Here is a 25,421-nt window from a genome sequence, read left to right as displayed (position 1 = left end):
GGTCTATCTATTAAACCGGACCGGTATACCTACCGGATTTTCTTCATAACACTGGTGATTTAGTCAAACCATACCGGGTCAGTGACCACCGGTTTATAACTGATCATGAGCCAACAGCTGGTGGTTGGAAAGCAAGCCGGATCAAGGATGCCGGTTTATCAAAAAATACTTATGATTGTCAACAAACAAAATTCAAATAGGAAAATATGTGAGGCTTTTTACGAGCTGCCAGGCTCCAAATCGAGGCTTTTCATGGGCTGCCAGGCCTCTGAGTTAAACCATTTAACAAAGCCTTTTAAGATGGGCCTCCAATTAACCAATCACCGTTTTAACTATGACAAGTTCAGGGTCTGTAAAAGATTGACTTGTCAAACGTTCGATGGGTCATGCCAGGATTACCTGGATAGGAGTGGCTTACTTGATGAAGGCAGGTTAACCCGGGTTTTTAGGTGAATACACCAGGCTTCCAAGCCGTGGCTTGATAGCCAATTACGAGGGTCCTTTCAAACTCTTTGTTGCTTTGCAAAAAAGAGCCCCCAAGTAACTTTGTGAGCGATGCTCAGCGTGTGCCTATGTTTGAGTTTGTACAGTGCACAATACTCTCTTTGGCTCCACAAATTTGTCCTTATGTGGCTGAAAAGCCTATCAAGAGGTGTAGCTGTGGTTCAAACATGACCAAGCCGCCTAGTGATTTTGTTTATCTTTATGCAGTTGCTAAATCCGGTTTAACAAAGACTCCGCTTTGACCGTTAACTTGTAAAAGCACACATATGATATAAGAAAGAACAGATACCCCGCTTATAACGGAGGCTCCGGTTTATTATATGGTATATACACTGTCATAAATATGTACAGGTGAAAAAGCCTATGGCTTCAAGTATAGTAAGGCCGAAGGAGAGCTATGTTCCATGGCCGCTTTGTCTCCTCCTCCGATTGACGTGAGTCTTCATGCTCTCGAACATCAATGTGGTAGTAGGATCCGTTGTGCAGATTTTTGCTGACCACAAAGGGTCCTTCCCAAGGGGGGATAATTTATGCATATCAGTCTGATCCTGGATGAGCCGGAGCACCAAATCACCTTCTTGAAAGGTTCTAGTTTTAACCCGGCGGCTGTGATAACGTCGAAGATCTTGTTGATAAATCGTCGAACGCGCTGCTGCAAGATCCCGCTCTTCATCCAACAGGTCCAGAGAATCCTGACATGCCTTCTCATTATCAGCTTCAACATAAGCTGCCACACGGGGCGAATCGTGATGGATGTCACTAGGAAGAACCACCTCTGCTCCATAAACCATGAAGAAAGGCGTGTAACCCGTAGACCTATTGGGTGTGGTGTTGATGCTCCATAACACAGAAGGTAGCTCTTCGACCTAACAACCCGGCGTCCGCTTTAAGGGAACCATAAGCCTTGGTTTGATACCCCGCAGAATTTCTTGATTTGCCCTTTCCGCTTGACCATTAGATTGGGGGTGAGCCACTGATGCTAGATCCAGCCGGATGTGCTCACGTTGACAGAATTCTTCCATCTCTCCTTTTGACAAGTTAGTGCCATTATCTGTTATAATGCTATGTGGAAAGCCAAACCGGAATATCACCTTTTTGATGAATTGAACCGCTGTGGCTGCATCACACTTGCTGACTGGCTCTGCCTCTACCCATTTAGTGAATTTATCAACTGCTACTAACAGATGGGTCTTCTTGTCCTTGGAGCGCTTGAAGGGTCCAACCATATCCAGGCCCCAAGTGGCAAACGGCCACGTAATTGGAATCATCCGTAACTCTTGAGCCGGAACGTGCGCACGGCGGGCAAACTTTTGACATCCATCACATCATTTGACCAAATCCTCCGCATCAGCATGCGCCGTCAACCATTAAAAACCGTGGCGAAAAGCTTTAGCAACCAACGACTTTGAACTGGCGTGATGACCGCAATCCCCTTCATGAATTTCTCACAAAATCTCACAACCTTCTTGAGGAGAAACGCATCGTTGAATCGCTCCTGAAACACTATGACGATGTAACTCCCCGTTGAGTATAGTCATGGACTTGGAACGCCGGATTATCTGTCGGGCCAACGTTTCCTCAGCTGGTGACTCGCCCCGGTTCATGTAATCCAGATATGGGATCATCCAATCCGGTATGGCATGCAAAGCTGCCACCAATTGAGCCTCCGAATCAGGAACAGCCAAATCTTCTTCGGTTGGTATTTTGACTGATGGATTGTGCAACACATCAAGAAAGACATTGGGCGGAACCGGTTTACGTTGGGAACCAAGACGACTTAAAGCGTTCGCCGCTTCATTCTTCCGCCGGTCTATATGGTCCACCTGATAACCTTTAAAGTGACCAGCCACTGTGTCCACCTCTCACCGATATGCAGCCATGAGTGGGTCCTTAGAATCCCAAGTGCCAGACACTTGCTGAGCCACTAGATCTGAATCACCGAAGCACTTAACCCGGCTCAAATTCATCTCTTTATCCATCCGAAGACCGTGGAGTAAAGCCTCATATTCAGCTGCATTGTTAGTACAAGGGAACATTAAACGGAGGACATAACAAAACTTATCACCTCGTGGGGAGGTTAATATGACTCCAGCCCCCGAACCCTCTAGCTGTCTGGACCCATCAAAATGAATAGTCCAATATGTATTATCTGGTTTCTCCTCAGGTGCCTGTAACTCCGTCCAATCGTTGATGAAATCTACGAGTGCCTAGGACTTGATCGCCGTGCGGGGTATATATCTGAGCCCATGGGGTCCAAGCTCAATGGCCCACTTGGCAATCCGGCCAGTTGCCTCTCTGTTTTGAATGATGTCACCCAGAGGAGCTGAACTGACTACTGTGATAGGATGGCCCTGAAAGTAGTGTTTGAGCTTCCGGCTTGCCATAAACACCCCATACACCAGTTTTTGCCAATGCGGATACCTCTGCTTTGACTCAATGAGCACCTCACTGATATAATAAACCGGCCGTTGAACCGGATACTCTTTGCCAGTCTCTTTGCACTCTACCACAATGGCTACGCTGACAGCCCGGGCATTAGCGGCCACATATAATAATAAGGGCTCTTTATCGATCGGTGCTGCCAGTACGGGCGGTTCCACGAGCTGTTTCTTCAGATCTTCAAACGCCTTATCGGCTGCTTCACTCCAGACAAAGTTATCCGTTTTCTTGAGCATCTGATATAAGGGAATGGCCTTCTCTCCAAGGCGGCTGATAAATCGGCTCAAGGCTGTAATCCAGCCGGCTAGAAGTTGCACATCGTTAATACATGCCGGTTTAGCCAAGGACGTAATCGCTGCAATCTTTTCCGGATTAGCCTCAATGCCTCTGTTTGAAACCAGAAAGCCTAAGAGCTTGCCTGCCGAGACACTGAAAACACACTTCTCCGGATTGAGCATCATCTTGTAGACCCAGAGATTGTCAAAAGTTTCCCGTAGATCATCTATCAATGTTTCCTCCTTTCTGTATTTGACCACAATATCATCTACATACGCATGGACATTGCGCCCAATTTCCTTATGAAGGCAATTCTGAATACATCGTTGGTAAGTTGCCTGGGCACTCTTGAGTCCAAAGGGCATGGAAACATAGCAGAAGGCTCCAAAGGGAGTTATAAAGGTTGTCTTCTCCTGGTCCTTAACTGCCATTTTGATCTGATGATAACCAGAGTAAGCATCCAAAAAACACAAACGGTCACAACCCGCCGTAGCATCAATTATCTGATCAATGCGAGGGAGAGCAAAGGGGTCTGCAGGGCAAGCCTTGTTTAAATCTATGTAGTCCACACACATGCGCCAAGTGCCATTTTTCTTAAGAACCAGCACCGGATTGGCTAACCACTCTGGATAAAAAACTTCAACAATAAACCCAGCAGCCAACAAATGGGAGACCTCTTCACCTATAGCCTTGCGCCTTTCCTCGTTGAAGCAGCGGAGGAACTGTCGGACCGGTTTGAATTTCGAATCAATGTTGAGTGTGTGCTCAACGAGTTCTCTCGGTACACCTGGCATGTCAGAAGGTTTCCGTGCAAAGATGTCCCGATTCTCACGGATGAACTCGATGAGCGCGCTTTCCTATTTGGGATCCAGGTTAGCGCTGATGCTGAACTGTTTGGATGAATCGCCAGGGACAAAGTCAACCATCTTAGTGTCTATAGCTGATTTGAACTTCAATGCTGGATCATGTTCCGTGGTTGGCTTTTTTAAGGAGGTCATGTCTGTCGGATCAACTTGCTCCTTATAGAATGTTAACTCCTCCGTGGCACAAACTGACTCAGCATAAGCCGCATCGCCTTCTTCACACTCCAAAGCAATCTTTCTACTTCCATGTACTGTGATAGTCCCCTTATGACCTGGCATTTTAAGCTGCAGGTAAACATAACATGGTCTTGCCATAAACTTAGCATAAACCGGCCGCCCAAACAGAGCGTGGTACGGACTTTTGATCTTCACCACCTCAAATGTCACTGTTTCTGATCTTGAATCATAGTCATCTCCAAAAGCTAACTCCAAAGCTATCTTACCAATAGGATATGCAGACTTACCAGGCACCACACCATGAAATACCGTATTCGACGGTTTAAGATCCCTATCTGTCAATCCCATACGGCGGAATGTATCATAATACAAGATATTGATACTACTTCCCCCATCCATGAGCACTTTAGTGAACTTGTATCCCCCAACTTGAGGGGCTACCACCAAGGCCAAATGACCTGGGTTATCAACCCGGGGCAGGTGATCCTCTCTGCTCCACAAAATAGGTTGCTCCGACCAGCGTAAATACTGAGGTACTGCCGGCTCAACAGAGTTGACTACCCTTTTGTGAAGCTTCTGATCACGTTTGCACAAACTAGTAGTGAAGACATGATATTGCCCGCTGTTCAGCTGTTTGGGATTGCTCTGATAACCCGACTGCTGCTGCTGCTGATTCCCCTGATGGTTGTAACCTCCCTGGTTGCCTTGGTGTCCTTGATTGACGTGTCCGGTTTGATTGCCTAGAAACCCTGAACCGGAATCACCGCCTCCGTAACCCGGCCCGTGGAAACCTCCTCCTGAACCGTCGGGCGGGCCGTTGTCATATTGGAACATATTGGAATTCTTGAAATCCCGCATGATATAACAATCTTTCCAGAGATGTGATGCCGGTTTCTCCTTTGATCCATGCTTTGGACAGGGCTGATTTAACAAACGCTCCAAATTGTTGCCTGGACCTCCACCCCTCTGGGGCTGCTTGCCTTTACGGCGCTGGCCATTCTCCTGCGCGTTGGTATTTGCGACAAAGTCCAAACCACTGTCGGCCTTGCGCTTACCAGCGTTTCCATGGCCTGCCGGATTGTGTTGTTGGCCTTTGGCATTGCCGGTCTTCTTACCCTTCTCCGGTTTGTCCTCCTCTGAATCCGGATCCTTGGTATTATCTGAATCGGCATATTTAACCAAAGCAGCCATGAGTGTTGACATGTCGTTGCAGTGACGTTTGAGCCTTCCCAACTTCTGTTTCAACGGTTTGAAACCGCAATTACCCTCTAATGTTAACACTGCGGTGTCTGCGTTGATACGATCTGACGAATGCAAAATCGCCGAGACCCGTTTGACCCGATGGGTCGTGGACTCCCCTTCCTCTTGGACACAAGCGGCCAGATCTACAATTGACATCGGCTTCTTACACGTATCCTTGAAGTTCTGGATAAACTGGTGCTTCAATTCGGCCCATGATCCAATAGAGTTGGTCGGCAAGCTCTTCAACCAAGTGCGAGCGGTTCCTTCCAACATCATGGTGAAATATTTAGCACACACCACCTCGTCCACATCTAACATCTCCATTGACATCTCATAGCTCTCCACCCACGCCTCTGGCTACAAATCGGCGGTATAATTGGTACCTTACGAGGTCCCTTGAAATCCTTGGGTAGTCGCACATTACGCAAAGCAGGAGATAAACACAGTACCCTTAAGGAACTGAACATCGCCCCTGGCTCCACGAAGGCAGTGGGGTGAACCGAAGTATGCTGTCGTGCCTCATGTCGAGCTGTCAACTCAGCCTCTCGACGTGCACGGCCATGATCCACAACATCTTGTGCGTTAGCACCTCCCCCAGCCGGGTTGTTCCCTCATGGTGAATTTCGGCGGCGTGCACTACTGGACACGGCCGGTTCGTCTTCCACGTGTCTGCTATAACTCCGGCTTGGGCGGGGAGTGGAGTGAATCCTCTCACGGCTGTGAATATGCTTGCTGTTGATTTAGCGCTGTCTGAAGGAGATCCCTGTCCCGACGTGCTTCCACTGCCACTGGTGACTCGCCGTCGGTTGGGAGGGCCACCAGGCGTGATGCAGCGGCCACAATGTTGTCCAACGGGTTGGAATAATGCCCGGGCGTTGATGGTACAATGTTGTTCCGGCGAGGCAGGTCCGTCGTGCGCGGCTGAACCAGCTCTCCTGCTCCCGGCGCCCCTGCCTGGTTTAGTGTGGGTTGGTTACCAGCTCCTGTGCCTGGCGTGTTGAAAAGATTCTGCGGCTCATAAACCGATGGGAGACGTGATCGGTACCTTCTTCTCATGACTTCCTCTGAAGCATTCTGATCCAGTCTAATCTGGTAAGCCTGCGCTTCCAACTCGGCCTGCTCCATAGCCATCATGGCATTCTCTGCTGCCAGGTCCGCCTTGGCCTGGGCTATCTGATCTTTCACCTTTGCGATCTCCGCATCGTGCTGATCCCTAGCTGCTGCGTCTACCTCCGCGGTCATCAATGTTGCCAAAGCGTCGAACAAATCAGATAAGACTTGGGCCGGAGGTGGCACCGAGCTTCCTGCCCCTGCTGGTGTGGCCGTCGTTGAACCGGAGAGCATTGCTGCGGTGGTAGATGAATGAGGCGCTGATTGTGTGCCGGCCATGAAGATGGCGGCCCGGTTTGGCAGACCGGGGGAATCCAGAATACTGTTGCCCTCGGATCCTCCCTCAATCCGGCCGTCCTGCAACTGGTAAAGCGATTCAGTTTCTCCAGAAGACTCGTCATCAGAGCAGACTACGGTTTCTCCTTCAGACACCGGTCCATCCTCGTGCCCTGATCCATGGATGACACCTACGAAAACATGCCTTGCCTCGGCTGAACCGGCGAAGGACTTGCATGCCGAGCCATTTCGATGATGTCGGTGCAGATGTCCGGCTCGAGGGCCGGTTCGCCGATCTTGCCGATGAAGACGTGAATCCCACCAAACGGGACCCGGTACCCGTATTCGATTGAATCGGCTTCGGGACCCCATCCTGCTTTGTCGATGTAGAGCTTGCCGCGGCGACTCTTCGTCATCTGGCCCACAGCGTATCCCTTAAGTCCATCGAAGCTGCCCTTCAAGAACTCGAAACCATCGTGCGATAGCCCCACGGTGGGCGCCAACTGTCGTGGGTTTGTCACGGCAGATGTCATCGTGAAAGGACTTAGTTGTGGAGCCATCGCAATGGTTTAGCTTAAAGGGGTTAAGCCGGGAAAGGGGACACGGGAGTTTATACTAGTTCGGCCCCTTCGATGAAGGTAAAAACCTACGTCTAGTTGTGATTGGTATTGCTAGGGTTTCGAAGGCCAGGGAGCGAACCCGCTTTGTCTGGCTTTCGAGTTGTTGTTGTTTGTCTCTAAACCGCGGCCGGGTCGTCCCTTTATATACATAGGTTGACGCCCACCGGGCTACAGAGTCCCAAAGCCGGTTTATAAACGTATCCGGTTCGGCCTCTCTCTTTCTATCTTACTATACAAGTTACATGACTGGGCCGGTTTACATTTACATACTGCAACTCGCCTTTGGGCCCTCCGTAAAGCGCTAGCATCTTTACATCTTCATGGGCTTCTAATCTTCAAAGAGTCAACCCAGCTACCCAAGGCCGGTTTACCACCAGTAGTAATATCCCCAACACGTAGGGTCCGCACGCTTAAAGTTCGATGATGGTTATATTATGAGTTTATGTGTTTTGATGTACCGAAGGAGTTCGGAGTCCCGGATGAGATCGGGGACATGACGAGGAGTCTCGGAATAGTCGAGACATAAAGATCGATATATTGGACGACTATATTCGGACATCGGAAAGGTTCCGAGTGATTCGGGTATTTTCGGGAGTACCGGGGAGTTACGGGAATTCGTATTGGGCCATAATGGGCCATACGGGAAAGGAGAGAAAGGCCTTAAAGGTTGGCCGCACCCCTCCCCATGGGCTGGTCCAAATTGGACTAGGGAGGGGGGCCATTCCTTCCTTCTCCTTTTCCCTTCTCTTCCTTCCCTCCTACTCCTACTACTTGGAAGGGCTCCTAGTTCTACTAGGAAAGGGGGAATCCTACTCCCGGTGGAAGTAGGACTCCCCTAGGGCGCGCCATAGAGAGGGCCGGCCCTCCCCCTCCTCCACTCCTTTATATACGGGGGCTGGGGCACCCCAAAGATACAACAATTGATCTCTTGATCTCTTAGCCATGTGCGGTGCCCCCCTCCACCATAATCCACCTCGATCATATCGTAACGGTGCTTAGGCGAAGCCTTGCGTCGGTAGAACATCATCATCGTCATGACGCCGTCGTGCTGACAAAACTCTCCCTCAACACTCGGCTGGATCGGAGTTCGAGGGACGTCATCGAGTTGAACGTGTGCAGAACTCGGAGGTGCCGTGCGTTCGGTACTTGATCGGTCAGATCGTGAAGACGTACAACTACATCAACCGCGTTGTGCTAACGCTTCCGCTTTCGGTCTACGAGGGTACGTGGATCACACTCTCCCCTCTCGTTGCTATGCATCACCATGATCTTGCATGTGCGTAGGGAAATTTTTGAAATTACTACGTTCCCCAACAGTGGTATCAGAGCCTGGTTTTATGCGTTGATGTAATATGCACGAGTAAAACACAAGTGAGTTGTGGGCGATATAAGTCATACTGCTTACCAGCATGTCACACTTTGGTTCGGCGGTATTGTTGGATGAAGCGGCCCGGACCAACATTACGCGTACGCTTACGCGAGACTGGTTTTACCGCCGTGCTATGCACACAGGTGACTAGCGGGTGTCAGTTTCTCCAACTTTAGTTGAACCGAGTGTGGCTACGCCCGGTCCTTGAGAAGGTTAAAATAGCACCACTTGACAAACTATCGTTGTGGTTTTGATGCGTAGGTAAGAACGGTTCTTGCTAAGCCCGTAGCAGCCACGTAAAACTTGCAACAACAAAGTAGAGGACGTCTAACTTGTTTTTGCAGGGCATGTTGTGATGTGATATGGTCAAGACGTGATGAGATATAAGTTGTTGTATAAGATGATCATGTTTTGTTGAAGTTATCGGCAACTGGCAGAAGCCTTATGGTTGTCTCTTTATTGCATAAGATGCAAGCGCCAAATAATTACTTTACTTTATCGCTATGCGATAGCAATAGTTGCAAGAGCAATAGTTGGCGAGACGACCATTTGACGACACATTGATATAGATCAAGATGATAGAGATCATGGTGTCATTCCGGTGACGATGGAAATCATGACGATGCTTTGGAGATGGAGATCAAAGGCACAAGATGATGATGGCCATATCATGTCACATATTTTGATTGCATGTGATATTTATCTTTTATGCATCTTGTCTTGCTTTGATTGACGGTAGCATTATAAGATGATCTCTCACTAAATTTCAAGATAAAAAGTGTTCTCCCTGAGTATGCACCGTTGCCAAAGTTCGTCGTGCCCAGACACCACGTGATGATCGGGTGTGATAAGCTCTACGTCCATCTACAACGGGTGCAAGCCAGTTTTGCACACCTAGAATACTCAGGTTAAACTTGACGAGCCTAGCATATGCAGATATGGCCTCGGAACACTGAGACCGAAAGGTTGAGCGTGAATCATATAGTAGATATGATCAACATAGTGATGTTCACCATTGAAAACTACTCCATTTCACGTGATGGTCATTTATGGTTTAGTTGATTTGGATCACGTGATCACTTAGAAGATAAGAGGGATGTCTTTCTAAGTGGGACTTCTTAAGTAATATGATTAATTGAACTTAAATTTATCATGAACTTAGTCCTGGTAGTATTAGCATATCTATGTTGTAGATCAATAGCTCGCGTTTAGCTCCCCTGTTTTATTTTTGATATGTTCCTAGAGAAAACTAAGTTGAAAGATGTTAGTAGCAATGATGCGGATTGGATCCGTGATCTGAGTTTTATCTTCATTGCTGCACAGAAGAATTATGTCCTTGATGCACCGCTAGGTGACAAACCTATTGCAAGAGCATATGCAGATGTTATGAACGTTTGGCTAGCTAAATATGATGACTACTTGATAGTTTAGTGCACCATGCTTAAACGTCTTAGAATCGGGAGTTCAAAGACATTTTGAACGTCATGGGCCATATGAGATGTTCCAGGAGTTGAAGTTAATATTTCAAGCAAATACCCGAGTTGAGAGATATGAAGTCTCCAACAAGTTCTATAGCTAAAAGATGGAGGAGAATAACTCAATCAGTGAGCATGTGCTCAGATTGTCTGGGTACTACAATCGCTTGAATCAAGTGGGAGTTAATCTTCCAGATAAAATAGTGATTGACAGAATTCTCTAGTCGATATCACCAAGTTAGTAGAACTTCGTGATGAACTATAATATGCAAGGGATAATGGAAATGATTCCCAAGCTCTTCGTGATGCTGAAATCGACGAAGGTAGAAATCAAGAAAAGCATCAAGTGTTGATGGTAAACAAAACCACTAGTTTCAAGTAAAGGGGCAAATGGAAGAAAGGGGAACTTCAAGAAGAACGGCAAACAAGTTGCGGCTCAAGTGAAAAAAACCAAGTCTGGACCTAAGCTTGAAACTGAGTGCTTCTACTGCAAAGGGACTGGTCATTGGAAGTGGAACTACCCCAAGTAATTGGCGGATAAGAAGGATGGCAAAGTGAACATAGGTATATTTGATATACATGTTATTGGTGTGTACTTTACTAGTGTTTATAGCAACCCCTCAGTATTTGATACTAGTTCAGTTGCTAAGAATAGTAACTCGAAACGGGAGTTGCAGAATGAAATAGACTAGTTAAGGGTGAAGTGACGATGTGTATTGGAAATGGTTCCAAGATTGATATGATCATCATCGCACACTCCCTATACTTTCGGGATTAGTGTTAAACCTAAAATAAATGCTATTTAGTGTTTGCGTTGAGCATGAATATGATTGGATCATGTTTATTGCAATACGGTTATTCATGTAAGTTAGAGAATAATTGTTGTTCTGTTTACATGAATAAAACCTTCTATGGTCATACACCCAATAAAAATGGTTTGTTGGATCTCGATCGTGGTAATACACATTTTCATAATATTGAAGCCAAAAGATGCAAAGTTAATAATGATAGTGCAACTTATTTGTGGCACTGCCGTTTAGGTCATATCGGTGTAAAGCGCATGAAGAAAATCCATGTTGATGGGCTTTTGGAATCTCTTGATTATGAATCAGTTGATGCTTGCGAACCATGCCTCATGGGCAAGATGACTAAGACTCAGTTCTCCAGAACATTGGAGTGAGCAACAGATTTGTTGGAAATCATACATACTGATGTATGTGGTCCGATGAATATTGAGGCTCATGGCAGGTATCATTATTTTCTGATCTTCACAGATGATTTGAGCAGATATGAGTATATCTACTTGATGAAACACAAGTCTAAAACATTTGAAAAGTTCAAAGAATTTCAGAGTGAAGTGGAGAATCATCGTAACAAAAATAAAAGTTTCTACGATATGATCACAGAAGTAAAATATTTGAGTTACGAGTTTGGCCTTCAGTTAAAACAATGTGAAATAGTTTCACTACTCACGCCACCTGGAACACCATAGTGTAATGGTGTGTCCGAACGTCATAACCGTACTTTATTATATATAGTGCGATCTATGATGTCTCTTACCGATCTACCACTATCGTTTTGGGATTATGCATTAGAGACGGCTACATTCATATTAAATAGGGCACCATCTAAATCCGTGGAGATGGCACCATATGAACTGTGGTTTGGCGAGAAACCTCAGCTGTCGTTTCTTAAAGTTTGGGACTGCGATGCTTATGTGAAAAAGTTTTCAACATGATAAGCTCGAACCCAAATCGGAGAAGTAAATCTTCATAGGATACCCAAAAGAAACTGTTGGGTACACCTTCTATCACAGATTCGAAGGCAAGATATTCGTTGCTGAGAATGGATCCTTTCTAGAGAAGGAGTTTCTCTCGAAAGAAGTGAGTGGGAGGAAAATGGAACTTGATAAGGTAATTGTACCTTCTCCCGAATTGGAAAATAGTTCATCACAGAAATCAGTTCCAGTGATGTCTACACCAACAAGAGAGGAAGTTAATCATGATGATTATGAAACTTCAGATCAAGTTACTACAGAACTTCGTAGATCAACCAGAGTGAGATCCGCACCAGAGTGGTACGGTAATCCTGTTCTGGAGGTCATGTTACTTTACCATGACAAACTTGCGAACTATGAGGAAGCGATGATGAGCCCAGATTCCGCGAAATGGTTTGAGGCCATGAAATCTGAGATGAGATCCATGTATGAGAACAAAGTATGGACTTTGATTGACTTGCTCAATGATAGGGGAGTCATTGAGATTAAATGGATCTTCAAGAGGAAGACGGACGCTGATAGTAGTGTTACTATCTATAAAGCTAGAATTGTCGCAAAAGGTTTTCGACAAGTTCAAGGTGTTGACTACGATGAGAGTTTCTCACTCGTATCTATGCTTAAGTCTGTCTGAATCATGTTAGCAATTGCCGCTTTTTATGATTATGAAATTTGGCAGATGGATGTCAAAATTGCATTCCTGAATGGATTTCTGGAAGAAGAGTTGTATATGATGCAACCGGAAGGTTTTGTAGATCCAAAGGGAGCTAACAAAGTGTGCAAGCTCCAGCGATCCATTTATGGACTGGTGCAAGCCTCTCGGAGTTGGAATAAACGCTTTGATAAGTTGATCAAAGTATATAGTTTTATACAGACTTTCGGTGAAGCCTGTATTTATAAGAAAGTGAGTGGGAGCACTACAACATTTCTGATAAGTATATGTGTATGACATATTGTTGATCGGAAATAATGTAGATTTATTCTGCAAAGCATAAAGGAGTGTTTGAAAGGAGTTTTTCAAATAAAGACCTCGGTGAAGCTGCTTACATATTGAGCATCAAGATCTATAGAGATAGATCAAGACGCTTGATAAGTTTTCAATGAGTACATACCTTGACAAGTTTTTGAAGTAGTTCAAAATGGAATAGTCAAAGAAAGAGTTCTTTCCTATGTTACAAGGTGTGAAATTGAGTAAGACACAAAGCCCGACCACGGCAGAAGATAGAAAGAGAATGAAAGTCATTCCCTATGCCTCAGCCATAGGTTCTATAAAGTATGCCATGTTGTGTACCAGATCTATTGTATACCCTACACTGTGTTTGGCAAGGGAGTACAATAGTGATCTAGGAGTAGATCACTGGACATTGGTCAAAATTATCCTTAGTGGAATAAGAATATGTTTCTCGATTATGGAGGTGACAAAAGGTTCGTCGTAAAGGGTTACGTCGATGCAAGATTTGACAATGATCCAGATGACTCAAAGTCTCAATCTGTATACATATTGAAAGTGGGAGCAATTTGCTAGAGTAGCTCCATGCAGAGCATTGTTGACATAGAAATTTGCAAAATACATACGGATCTGAATGTGGTAGACTCGTTGACTAAACTTCCCTCACAAGCAAAACATGATCACACCTTAGTACTCTTTGGGTATTAATCACATAGAGATGTGAACTAGATTATTGACTCTAGTAAACCCTTTGGGTGTTGGTCACATGACGATGTGAACTATGGGTGTTAATCACATGGTGATGTGAACTACTGATGTTAAATCACATGGCGATGTGAACTAGATTATTGACTCTAGTGCAAGTGGGAGACTGAAGGAAATATGCCCTAGAGGCAATAATAAACTTATTATTTATTTCCTTATATCATGGTAAATGTTTCTTATTCATGCTAGAATTGTATTAACCGGAAACATAATACATGTGTGAATACATAGACAAACAATATGTCACTAGTATGCCTCTACTTGACTAGCTCGTTGAATCAAAGATGGTTAAGTTTCCTAGCCATAGACATGAGTTGTCATTTGATTAACGGGGTCACATCATTAGAGAATGATATGATTGACTTGACCCATTCCGTTAGCATAGCACTTGATCGTTTAGTTTGTTGCTATTGCTTTCTTCATGACTTATACATGTTCCTATGACTATGAGATTATGCAACTCCCATTTACCGGAGGAACACTTTGTGTGCTACCAAACATCACAACGCAACTGGGTGGTTATAAAAGTGCTCTACAGGTGTCTCCAGAGGTACTTGTTGGGTTGGCGTATTTCAAGATTAGGATTTGTCACTCCGATTGTCGGAGAGGTATCTCTGGGCCCATCGGTAATGCACATCACTATAAGCCTTGCAAGCATTGCAACTAATGAGTTAGTTACAGGATGATGTGTTACGGAACGAGTAAAGAGACTTGCCGGTAACGAGATTGAACTAGGTATTGAGATACCGACGATCGAATCTCGGGCAAGTAACATACCGATGACAAAGGGAACAACATATGTTGTTATGCGGTTTGACCGATAAAGATCTTCGTAGAATATGTAGGATCCAATATGAGCATCCAGGTTCCTCTATTGGTTATTGACCGGAGACGTGTCTCGGCCATGTCTACATAGTTCTCGAACCCGTAGGGTCCGCACGCTTAAAGTTCGATGACGGTTATATTATGAGTTTATGTGTTTTGATGTACCAAAGGAGTTCGGAGTCCCGGATGAGATCGGGGACATGACGAGGAGTCTCGAAATGGTCGAGACATAAAGATCGATATATTGGACGACTATATTCGGACATCGGAAAGGTTCTGAGTGATTCGGGTATTTTCGGAAGTATCGGGGAGTTCCGGGAATTCGTATTGAGCCTTAATGGGCCATACGGGAAAGGAGAGAAAGGCCTCAAAGGTTTGCCGCACCCCTCCCCATGGGCTGGTCCGAATTGGACTAGGGAGGGGGGTCCCCTTCCTTCCTTCTCCTTTTCCCTTCCCTTTCCTTCCCTCCTACTCCTACTACTTGGAAGGGCTCCTAATTCTAGGAAAGGGGGAATCCTACTCCCGGTGGAAGTAGGACTCCCCTAGGACGCGCCATAGAGAAGGCCGGCCCTCCCCCTCCTCCACTCCTTTATATACGGGGGCAGGGGGCACCCCAAAGATACAACAATTGATCTCTTGATCTCTTAGCCGTGTGCGGTGCCCCCCTCCACAATAATCCACCTCGATCATATCGTAGCGGTGCTTAGGCGAAGCCTTGCGTCGGTAGAACATCATCATCGTCACGATGCCGTCGTGCTGACGAAACTCTCCCTCAACACTCGGCTGGATCGGAGTTCGAGGGATGTCATCGAGTTGAACATGTGCAGAACTCGGAGGTGCCGTGCATTCGGTACTTGATCGGTCGGATCGTGAAGACGTACGACTGCATCAACCGCGTTGTGATAACGCTTCCGCTTTCGGTCTACGAGGGTACGTGGACAACACTCTCCCTCTCGTTGCCATGCATCACCATGATCTTGCATGTGCCTAGGGAAATTTTTGAAATTACTACATTCCCGGACAGAAATCACGCTGCCCGCCACAGCCAATCCGCGCCGGCCACGTCATCGACCGCCGCCGTCTCCACCACGTGGCCCGCGGAACCCAGATCGGGCCCGCCCGGGCCCATCTTGTCGCCGCCGCCTACCCACGGCCTCCCGCGCATGCCCCGCCGCCGCAGAGGATCCCATCGCCGGTCGCAGCGCCTCCCCGACGCCGGCGACCCTCGCCATCGCCTTGGATTCCGCCCACCGCCGCCTCTCTGTGCCCGGTGCCCATCCGCGCCTCCCGGCCATCCCCGCCGCCCGCACCGCCCGGATCCGGTGCCGGCCGGCCGGATCCCGCCACCTCCGCCTCGCCCCGGCCACTTCCGGCCTCGCGGCGCCTCGCCAACACCGGCAGCCGCCCGCTGCCTCCTGCCTCCCCGATCCAGGTAGGATCAGGAGGAGGACGACGTTCCCGCGGCCCAGCTCCGTCCCCGCCGGCCCGCTTCCTCCGGCCCAAGCCGCCTCCTCTTCGCATGGGCCAAGCCCAGGGTGAGCAAGCCCGCTATCCTTCGCCCAGTGCGCCCCGTAGCTATCCAGCGCTCACCTTTTTTTTCCCTGAAATTCCACTAAGTCCCAGTAATTTTGAGCATATTTCATCATGTCATAACTCTGTCATCGTGGCTCCGATTCATGCGTGTAGCATATCAAAATGTTCGTCTCGACGAGTAAATCATTTCATCTCATTGCATCATTTTCTTTTGAGCTCATCTTGATGCCTGAAATGTCGTTAGAAGAGGGCTATGTGATGATTATTTCATATCTGTTTCAGCAAATGGCCTTTTGTCATTTTTGCCATGATTAATGTGTGCGTGCTATGATCCTGAGCTCTACATGTGTTTTGTAATATGCCATGCCATCTTTACAGGGGTGTATGACATGTATTTTTGTGACCTTTGTGGTGACTAGCACAAGCATGCAAAGTAGCTTACTCAATGATGCTGATTTCAGGGACTTAGAATTTCACTAAGTCCTTGTCCTGTTATTGTTTTTATGCCATATGTTCATGTTGTTTCCTAGTGATCCGTGCCTCTTTTAAGGATGATCAGTAAGGATGTTTTGTAGATATTGTGGTGCTCTATCCATCCATGTCTTTGTTTGCATTTATGAAGCACCCTAGCTTGAGTTAATCGAGCTCTACTTTTGCTATAAAATGTTCCTGGCAGATTGTTAACATGTTTAGCGATTTTGCCAAGCTTGTTGTTGTTGATCCATGCATGCTATGATGTTGTTCTTGCCATGTCTAGCTTCTGTGCCATGTCTTCTTGCTGGGTGTATGCTTAGATTATCATGCCATGCTTTGTAGTGAGTGCATCAAGCTCGTAAACATGCCTACTTGTTATCTGTTTTGCCATGCTCCAGTTTTTCACCAAGTCTGAATCTGTTTATGTTTTTGCTATGTTCACATGCTTACAATTGTATTTTCTGATCCCTTTTGGCTCATGGTCACTAAGGGACTTTTGTTATATTCTATGAGTAGCTTCATGCCGTGCCTTGTTTTGCCATGATATGTTCCTGTAGCATGTAGTTTTAATGCTCTAAAGATTGCTTCCTGATGATAAATTCCTGATTTGTTGTTATTTCACTAAGTCTGAAACATGTTATCATTTGCACTTTTGCCATGCTTGTTTGAACATGTTAATGAGTGAATTAGCCGTAGCTCAGTGTTCATCTTTTGTTAAGCATCATGAGTGGATCCCTGCCATGTATTTTGTTGCCATGTGTGAGAGACGTAGCATATTTATCTTGATGCATTTAGGAGGCTACTTGCTGTTAATCGCAGACCGGTGCCATATTTGTTTTGCTTGCCATTTCCAAACCGTGCATCTGATTCCGGTGATCTTTATATCGATTTCAACCGAAATCAAATCATCTTTCCAGTGGCACTCTTGGATTTCCAAGTTGAGGCCAGGTTCAATCATTCCTTTCCAAATCATGCATATGCATCACATACCGCATCCCGCATATCATGCCATGTTCATGTGTTGGTTGTTTACTATGTTGTGTGCTTCTTTCCGGTGTTGCTTCTTCGGATTGATTCCAATAACGTTGCGTTTGTGAGGACCCGTTTGTCTACATCCGTTTGTCTTCTTCATGGACTCGTTCTTCTTCCTTGCGGGATTTCAGGCAAGATGACCATACCCTCGAAATCACTTATATCTTTGCTTGCTAGATGCTCGCTCTTTTGGTATGCCTATGCTGCGATACCTACCACTTGCTTATCATGCCTCCCATATTGTTAAGCCAAGCCTCTAACCACCTTGTCCTAGCAAACCGTTATTTGGCTATGTTACCGCTTTGCTCAGCCCCTCTTATAGCGTTGTTAGTTGCAGGTGGAGATTGGAGTTTGTTCCTTGATGGAACATGATGGTTATTTTGTTGGGATATCACAATATATCTTATTTATATTAATGCATCTATATACTTGGTAAAGGGTAGAAGGCTCGGCCTTATGCCTGGTGTTTTGTTCCACTCTTGCCGCCCTAGTTTCCGTCATATCGGTGTTATGTTCCCGGATTTTGCATTCCTTACACGGTTGGTTTATAATGGGAACCCCTTGACAGTTCGCTTTGAATAAAACTCCTCCAGCAAGGCCCAACATTGGTTTTACCATTTGCCACCTAGCCTTTTCTTTCCCTTGGGTCGGCCAGCTCAAGGGTCATCTTTATTAAACCCCCCCCGGCCAGTGCTCCTCTGAGTGTTGGTCCAACTGAGCGATGTCCGGAGCTACCAGGGGCAACTCTGGGCTGGCCCACCTGATGTTTGGCTCATCCGGTGTGCCTTGAGGACAAGATATGTGCAGCTCCTATCGGGATTTGTCGGCACATCTGGGTGGCTTTGCTGGACTTGTTTTACCATTGTCGAGGATGTATTGTAACCGGGATGCCGAGTCTGATCGGATTCTCTTGGGAGAAGGAATATCCTTCGTTGACCGTGAGAGCTTGTGATGGGCTAAGTTGGGACACCCCTGCAGGGATTGGAACTTTCGAAAGCCGTGCCCGCGGTTATGGGCAGATGGGAATTTGTTAATGTCCGGTTGTAGAAAACCTGAAACTTAACTTAATTAAAATGCATCAACCGCGTGTGTAACCGTGATGGTCTCTTCTCGGCTGGGTCCGGGAAGTGAACACGGTGTTGGAGTAATGCTTGACGTAGGTTGTTCTAGGATCACTTCTTGATCATAGTTGTTCGATCGTGCTTTTGCCTTCTCTTCTCACTCTCATTTGCGTATGTTAGCCACCATATATGCTAGTCGCTTGCTGCAGCTCCACCCCATACCTTTTACCCTTCCTATAAGCTTAAATAGTCTTGATCACAAGGGTGTGAGATTGCTGAGTCCCCGTGACTCACAGATACTTCCAAAACCAGTTTGCAGGTGCCGTTGAACCGTGCAGGTGGCGCAACCAAGCTCAAGGAGGAGCTCGATGAATATCTTGTCCTTTGTGTTGTTTCATTCTAGTCGATTAGTAGTGGAGCCCAGTGGGGTCGATCGGGGATCTGTGTAGCATTTGGGGTAGTCTTCTTTTATTTTGGTTCCGTAGTCGGACCTTGATTGTATCTGGATGATGTAGTGTTTTATTCGTGTAATTGTGTGAAGTGGCGATTGTAAGCCAACTATGTATCTCTTTCCCTTATGTATTACATGGGTTGTGTGAAGATTACCTCACTTGCGACATTGCTTTCAATGCGGTTATGCCTCTAAGTCGTGCTTCGACACGTGGGAGATATAGCCGCATTGAGGGAGTTACATGCATGAAGCCTTGGACCAAATATACAAGATGCAACTTCATAAATTTCGTTCAGAGGCTATTTTAGGTGCTGCGTCACCTTATTATTGGGCCAGGCCCATGTATTTTCGAAATACTTAAGTATAGGCTGTTTTTTAGAGTCCGTATGTGTGGGGAAATAAGAGTTAGGGTTGGTTTCGGACCCCTCCTCCAAGGGCCACGAAATTCCCCCCTCTCCCTCCATATATACAGCCCTTAGGGCGTCATTTAGACTTTGGGTTTTGTTTAGATTAAAAGTTCACCATAGCTGCAACTTCGCGTACTTCGTTTGTGTCCAACGACCAGACCAAGACGTCACAGAACCCCACCTTGATCAATAAAGCTTTCATCTTATATTCGCAATATCCAGATTGTAATCTCATTTTCTTGCTTGTTCTTCGTTTGCTCGCAGGAAACATACCCTCATGGTCAGGTTGATCGTGCTCCGGCATGGTCAATAACCCCTCGGAAGTTGGTTTAGCGATTGCTAAGGCGCGACGTCTCGCACGTTCGTAGTCGGATCATCATGGTCGACGCCCACAGAAACGATAGCCGCCATCTCATCGAAACATCGGGACACCTTTGCCTCTATCAAGTGGTATCAGTCACAGGAGCGTTTCAGCGTTGTGTATCTCCTCAAGAAGGTTGTGAGATTTTGCGTGAGATCCACGAAGGAGATTGTGGTCACAACGCTGGCTCAAAATCCATGGTGGCTAAGGCCTTTCGTCACGGCTTCTATTGGTTGACAGCTCATGCTGATGCTGAGGATTTGGTAAAGAGGTGTGATGGTTGTCAAAAGTTTGCACGCCGCGCTCATGTTCCAGCTCAAGAATTAAGAATGATTCCAATAACTTGGCCGTTTGCAACTTGGGGGCTCGATATGGTGGGACCTTTTAAGAGGTCCAAGGACAAGAAGACCCACCTACTGGTGGCGGTTGATAAGTTTACCAAGTGGGTCGAGGCAGAGCCAGTTAGTAAGTGTGACGCGGCCACGGTGGTTCAATTCATCAAAAAGGTGATATTCCAGTTTGGCTTTCCACACAACATTATAACGGATAATGGTACTAATTTGTCCAAGGGTGCTATGGAAGAATTTTGTCAACGTGAGCACATCCGGCTTGACATGTCATCAGTGGCTCACCCCCAATCTAATGGTCAAGAAGAGAGGGCCAATCAAGAAATTTTGAGAGGTGTCTAACCCCGGCTTATGGTTACTTTAAAGCGGACGCCGGGTTGTTGGGTGGAGGAGTTACCTTCCGTGTTATGGAGTATCAACACCACACCAAACAGATCTATGGGTTACACGCCTTTCTTCATGGTTTACGGAGCAGAGGCAGTTCTCCCTAGTGACATTCGTCATGACTCACCCCGTGTGGTGGCGTATGTTGAAGCTAATAATGAAAAAGCACGTCAGGTCTCATTGGACCTGCTAGATGAGGAGCGTGATCTTGCGGCGGCACGTTCGGCGATTTATCAACAAGATCTGCGACGTTATCACATCCGCCGGGTTAAAACCAGAACTTTTAAAGAAGGCGATCTGGTGCTCTGGCTCATCCAGCATCAGACTGATATGCACTAGTTATCCCCACCTTGGGAAGGGCCTTTTGTGGTCAGCAAAAATTTGCACAATGGATCGTACTACCTTATCGATGTTCGAGAGCACAAAGACTCACGTAAATTGGAGGAGGAAACCCAACGGCCGTGGAATATAGCTCATCTTAGGCCTTATTATACTTGAGCCATAGGCTCTTTTTATGTACATAATTATGACAATGTATATATTATAATTAATACAATAAACCGGAGCCTCAGCTAAAGCGGGGTCTCTGTTGTTTTACATCATATGTGTTTACATGGAGGCTTCTGTTTACAAAGCGGAATTCTGTTGATGCGGCTTGTAAAGCCACACATATAAAAGGAAATCACTAGGGGGCTTGGTCATATCTGAACCTTAGCTACACCTCTTGATCGTCTTAGGGCCAAAGGGAGATCACTAGGGGGCTTGGTTGTATTCACACCATAGCTACACCTCTTGATAGGCTTAAAGCCAAAAGGAAATTATGTGGGGCCAAAGAGAGTGTTGCACCAGCACAACTCAAACATAGGCACCCATCAAGCACAGCTCAAATATTGCTTGGGGTCTCTTTGCTTCTCAAAGAACAAAGAGTCTGCACCCTTGCAGTAGGCTATCAAGCCAGGCTTGGAAGCCAGGTGTATTCACCTAAAACCCTGGGTTATCCTGCCTCTTTAAGTAAGCCACTCCGTCCAGGTAAACCTGGTATGACCCATCGAACGTTTGACAAGTCAATCTCATAGACCCTGAACTTGTGAAAGTTAAAACGATGATTGGTTAAAGATTGAGGTCCATCTTAAAAGGTTTTGAAAAATGGTTTAACTCAGTGGCCTGGCAGCCCATGAAAAGCCTCGATTTAGGGCCTGGCAGCCCATGAAAAGCCTCGCATATTCTTCTTGTATTTTTTGCAAAGTGTTTCTTCTCTTTTGATAAAATTCATAAGTATTTTCTGATAACCCAGCGTTTATTACAACCCGGCGTGGCTTACAATGCTAAATTGTTAGTACATGATCATCTATAATCCGGCCTTTATTGTTCCGGTCTGGTTTGAATACAAGTCACCAGTATTATATGGATAAAACCGGTGTTTATCATAACCCGGTACGGTTTTATCGTAAACCGGCAAACCTGGAAGGAGTCATCTATACTCCAGCTTGGCGTTATCACCCTTTTATAACAGTCATGGGTCAAACAACGAAGGTAACAGGTATTCTCTATTTTATATCTGATTGTTTTTAAACAGCCTTGGATGTATGACTAGGCTATATATTTGGGTAGCGTGACCCGTCCAGCGGTAAACCGCCAGGACCCCTTCTATCTCTTGTATATAGGGACAAGTTACAATACAGCCACTGCGGATTATGCATATAATAAAGATCCCAAAAGCATGGCGAGTTATCAGTGTCAAGCAAAATAAGTATGCTTGATGGCATAAACAGACAAGTGTTTGAACTAGCCTATTACAAGGCGTTTTAAATGCCCACAAAGGATAATTGTTCAGTCAGAATGGTAGGCTGCATCAGATTAAACTGGTGTCAGGTTCAGGATTCATCATCAGGACGACTTGAAGATTGCGGGTCATCTTGAGTCGGTGCATCCTCCTCTTCTCTACCTAGTGGCTGGAAATCAATCGTTGTCCAATCGATTCCAGTTAAAGCTTGGAACACGGCTTCTTCACTTATAAGGGTGGAAGGATCAATGTCAGGGGCATAAGTGTGCTTACGAATTGGCGGAACAAGATCTTCTACATCATGTGTTGGCGCAGGATATCTTTTTTGGTCAGCATCATAAATTGGTTGGTAATGAGATAGATCCGTTTCATCCGCCAATTTGCTCGCTATGGGTCGAAGTTCCCTTGTCAGCCTTCGAAGATCATCATTATTGAATTCTGAGTTGTCTTCCTTTACGTCGGGGTAGCCTTGACCAATATCTGCCGGTTCAAGATCTGGAATCCATGCCTTGGCCCGGATTAGCGCAGTTAGTTCGTCTGACCTTGTAGCTGATCTTTTGAGTTCATCCAACCGGGCAGGCAACATTGACAACTTCTCGACGGTTTCTTTTATCAGTGTTGGAGGAGGCCTGTTATAAGCAGCAGTGCAGATAGCCCGTTGGGATCCAGAATACAACTGCTCTATCAAAGTATAGGCTGCCTTCAGCTTCATTTGCATGTCAGAGCCTAGATGGTTAATGCGGGTCCCTGTGACATTGCGAGCATCAGTAAACCGGTAATTGATACGGTAGAATGACTTGAAAAACATCAGATGAGGATACTTACCAAATACAGCAGAGGTCATAGCGTTTATTTGCCGCTTTAAACCGGTCAGTTCTTCGACCACCGGTTTAAGGGCTGCCTCTGCGTCTTCGGCCTTCTTTACTAAAGTGGCCTTCTCTGTGTCCCAATATGCATGGTCCTTCTTGAAGTTTTCCTTCAGCTTCTCCATGGCTGTTAAGGCATTGGTCGGTTCCTCTTTGGCTTTAGAAGCCTCCGCTTGCTGAGATTTGATGTTCTCTTGAAGATCAGCGGTTTGGGCGTCCTTTTTGCTCAGCTCGGCCTATAAAGAACAGACATGTCTTCAACGGGCTATATATATTTGAAGTACCAAGCGTATAACAAGTTATGCACTTTGCACTTGGGGGCTAATGCCTCCTCGCTTCGTTCTAGAAAATTATTTCAAGTCCCGAGTATAATGCAAGCATTATTCTTGGCACTTGGGGCTAATGTACATCTGCTCAAAAGTAACAGTGTTTAATGTCTCGGTTCACCTTGGAAAGGTAAATCGGCCCTTGGGGACTACACGGGCGAAAGAAAAGGATTGGTAATTACCTCATAGCGTTCCTTCATTAAGTTCACTAAACCGGCTTCATAGTCACGGTTTGTGTACAGGCGGTTTAAAAAACCAGAATGGAGCTCCTGGGCATTGAGGTGTGCATAGCTTGATAAATCGGTGCTCCATTTGCCTTTCTCCATGGCAGCACGTTCTTCTTTGGCGCTATGTTTTGCTAAGGCAACATGATGGCTAGGGGAGGTGTGGCCAACGCTAGTAATGATAACCTCATCTTCCTTGTCGCCAGCAGCCTTTACCGGAGTTGGTGGAATATCAGTAGCCTTAACTGGACTAGACGGTCCATCATCATTACAGACTGGACTTGCCGGTTTATCAGCTTGCACCGCGGTATCAACTTCTACTTGTTCAGTACAAACATGATCTGGGGGTGGCAGGTCATCGAGCGTGGCGTCAGCAGTTGCTCTCTCTGGTTCTGAAATTGTCGCCGGTTCAACTGTCACATGGTCATCAGACGGTTTATCTACACGACCCTTCTTACTGGGTCTAGCCTTGGCTCTGAAAGAGGAAGATATACACATCAGTATAGCACATAAGCATAAAGCGTCAAAAAGAGACAGCTTAAGACATTTACCCAGGGACAGTCTTGAGGGGTGGAAGCTGTGTGGCAGTTGATTCGTCGGATGATGAAGGTGGCATTCCCTGATAATTCGAATCGGATGGATTAAGAGGCTGTCGGAAATAACCCGCCTTGGGGTAAGAAGTATTGGAAGTATTCGAAACCTCAGATTGGCGCTTCCGAACCGGAGTATTTGGTAGACCGGTGGAAGTGATTACTTGGCCGCTATGACGGGTTGTGCGGCAAGCTTCGTATTGCTGCTTCTTCAAAGAAAGTTTGGGTCCAAGTAAGCTAGGGGGTGAGAAAATCTTACTTCCCGGATTGCTTGACAGATTTTTTGTGTTGGCAGAGGATCTAAACCGGAGGGAAGGATAATTACCTCTGAGTCGTCAGCTTGGCTGCCCTCGGCGTCATCCTGATAAATATCATTGTCAATGAGGTGTATGAAAAGTGAACCAAGAGAATCAAGTTCTACCTCTGCATCCGGTTCATCAGGGTCGTCATCAAGCTCTAAACCGATTGGCTCAGTTTCTTTCCTCTTAGCAGATTTCTTGACCGCCTTTGTTTTTTGACGAGGAGCCTTAACCGTTTTATCCTAAGGTTTCTTTTCCAGAACGGATCATCACCCTGTATAAAAGATGAGCAGAGGATATTAAAAGTTGCACAGTTCAAAAATATCAGGTATAAAGCAGAAGCAAAACAACTCTTACAGCGGGCGGTTTGTTCTGTGTATAAAAGGGACTTAGCCCGGTCTTGCTACAGACAGCTTCTGGTTCATTCAACATTTTGTTGACAGACTCAGTAACTTCATCATCTGTTAGCTGAATGTCAATATGACATTGGGAGTCTTTTACGTCACCGGTGTACTCGCACATTAAACCAGAGCGGTGACTTAACGGCAAGATACTCCAGGATAGCCAGCAATGGACAAAGTCCACACCTGTCAAACCGTTCGCCATGAAAGCTCTAAGC

This window comes from Triticum urartu, chromosome 1 (assembly GCF_003073215.2).
Source record: "Triticum urartu cultivar G1812 chromosome 1, Tu2.1, whole genome shotgun sequence".
Classification (NCBI taxonomy): Eukaryota; Viridiplantae; Streptophyta; class Magnoliopsida; order Poales; family Poaceae; genus Triticum; species Triticum urartu.
Note: the sequence above shows the minus strand (reverse complement) of the source record.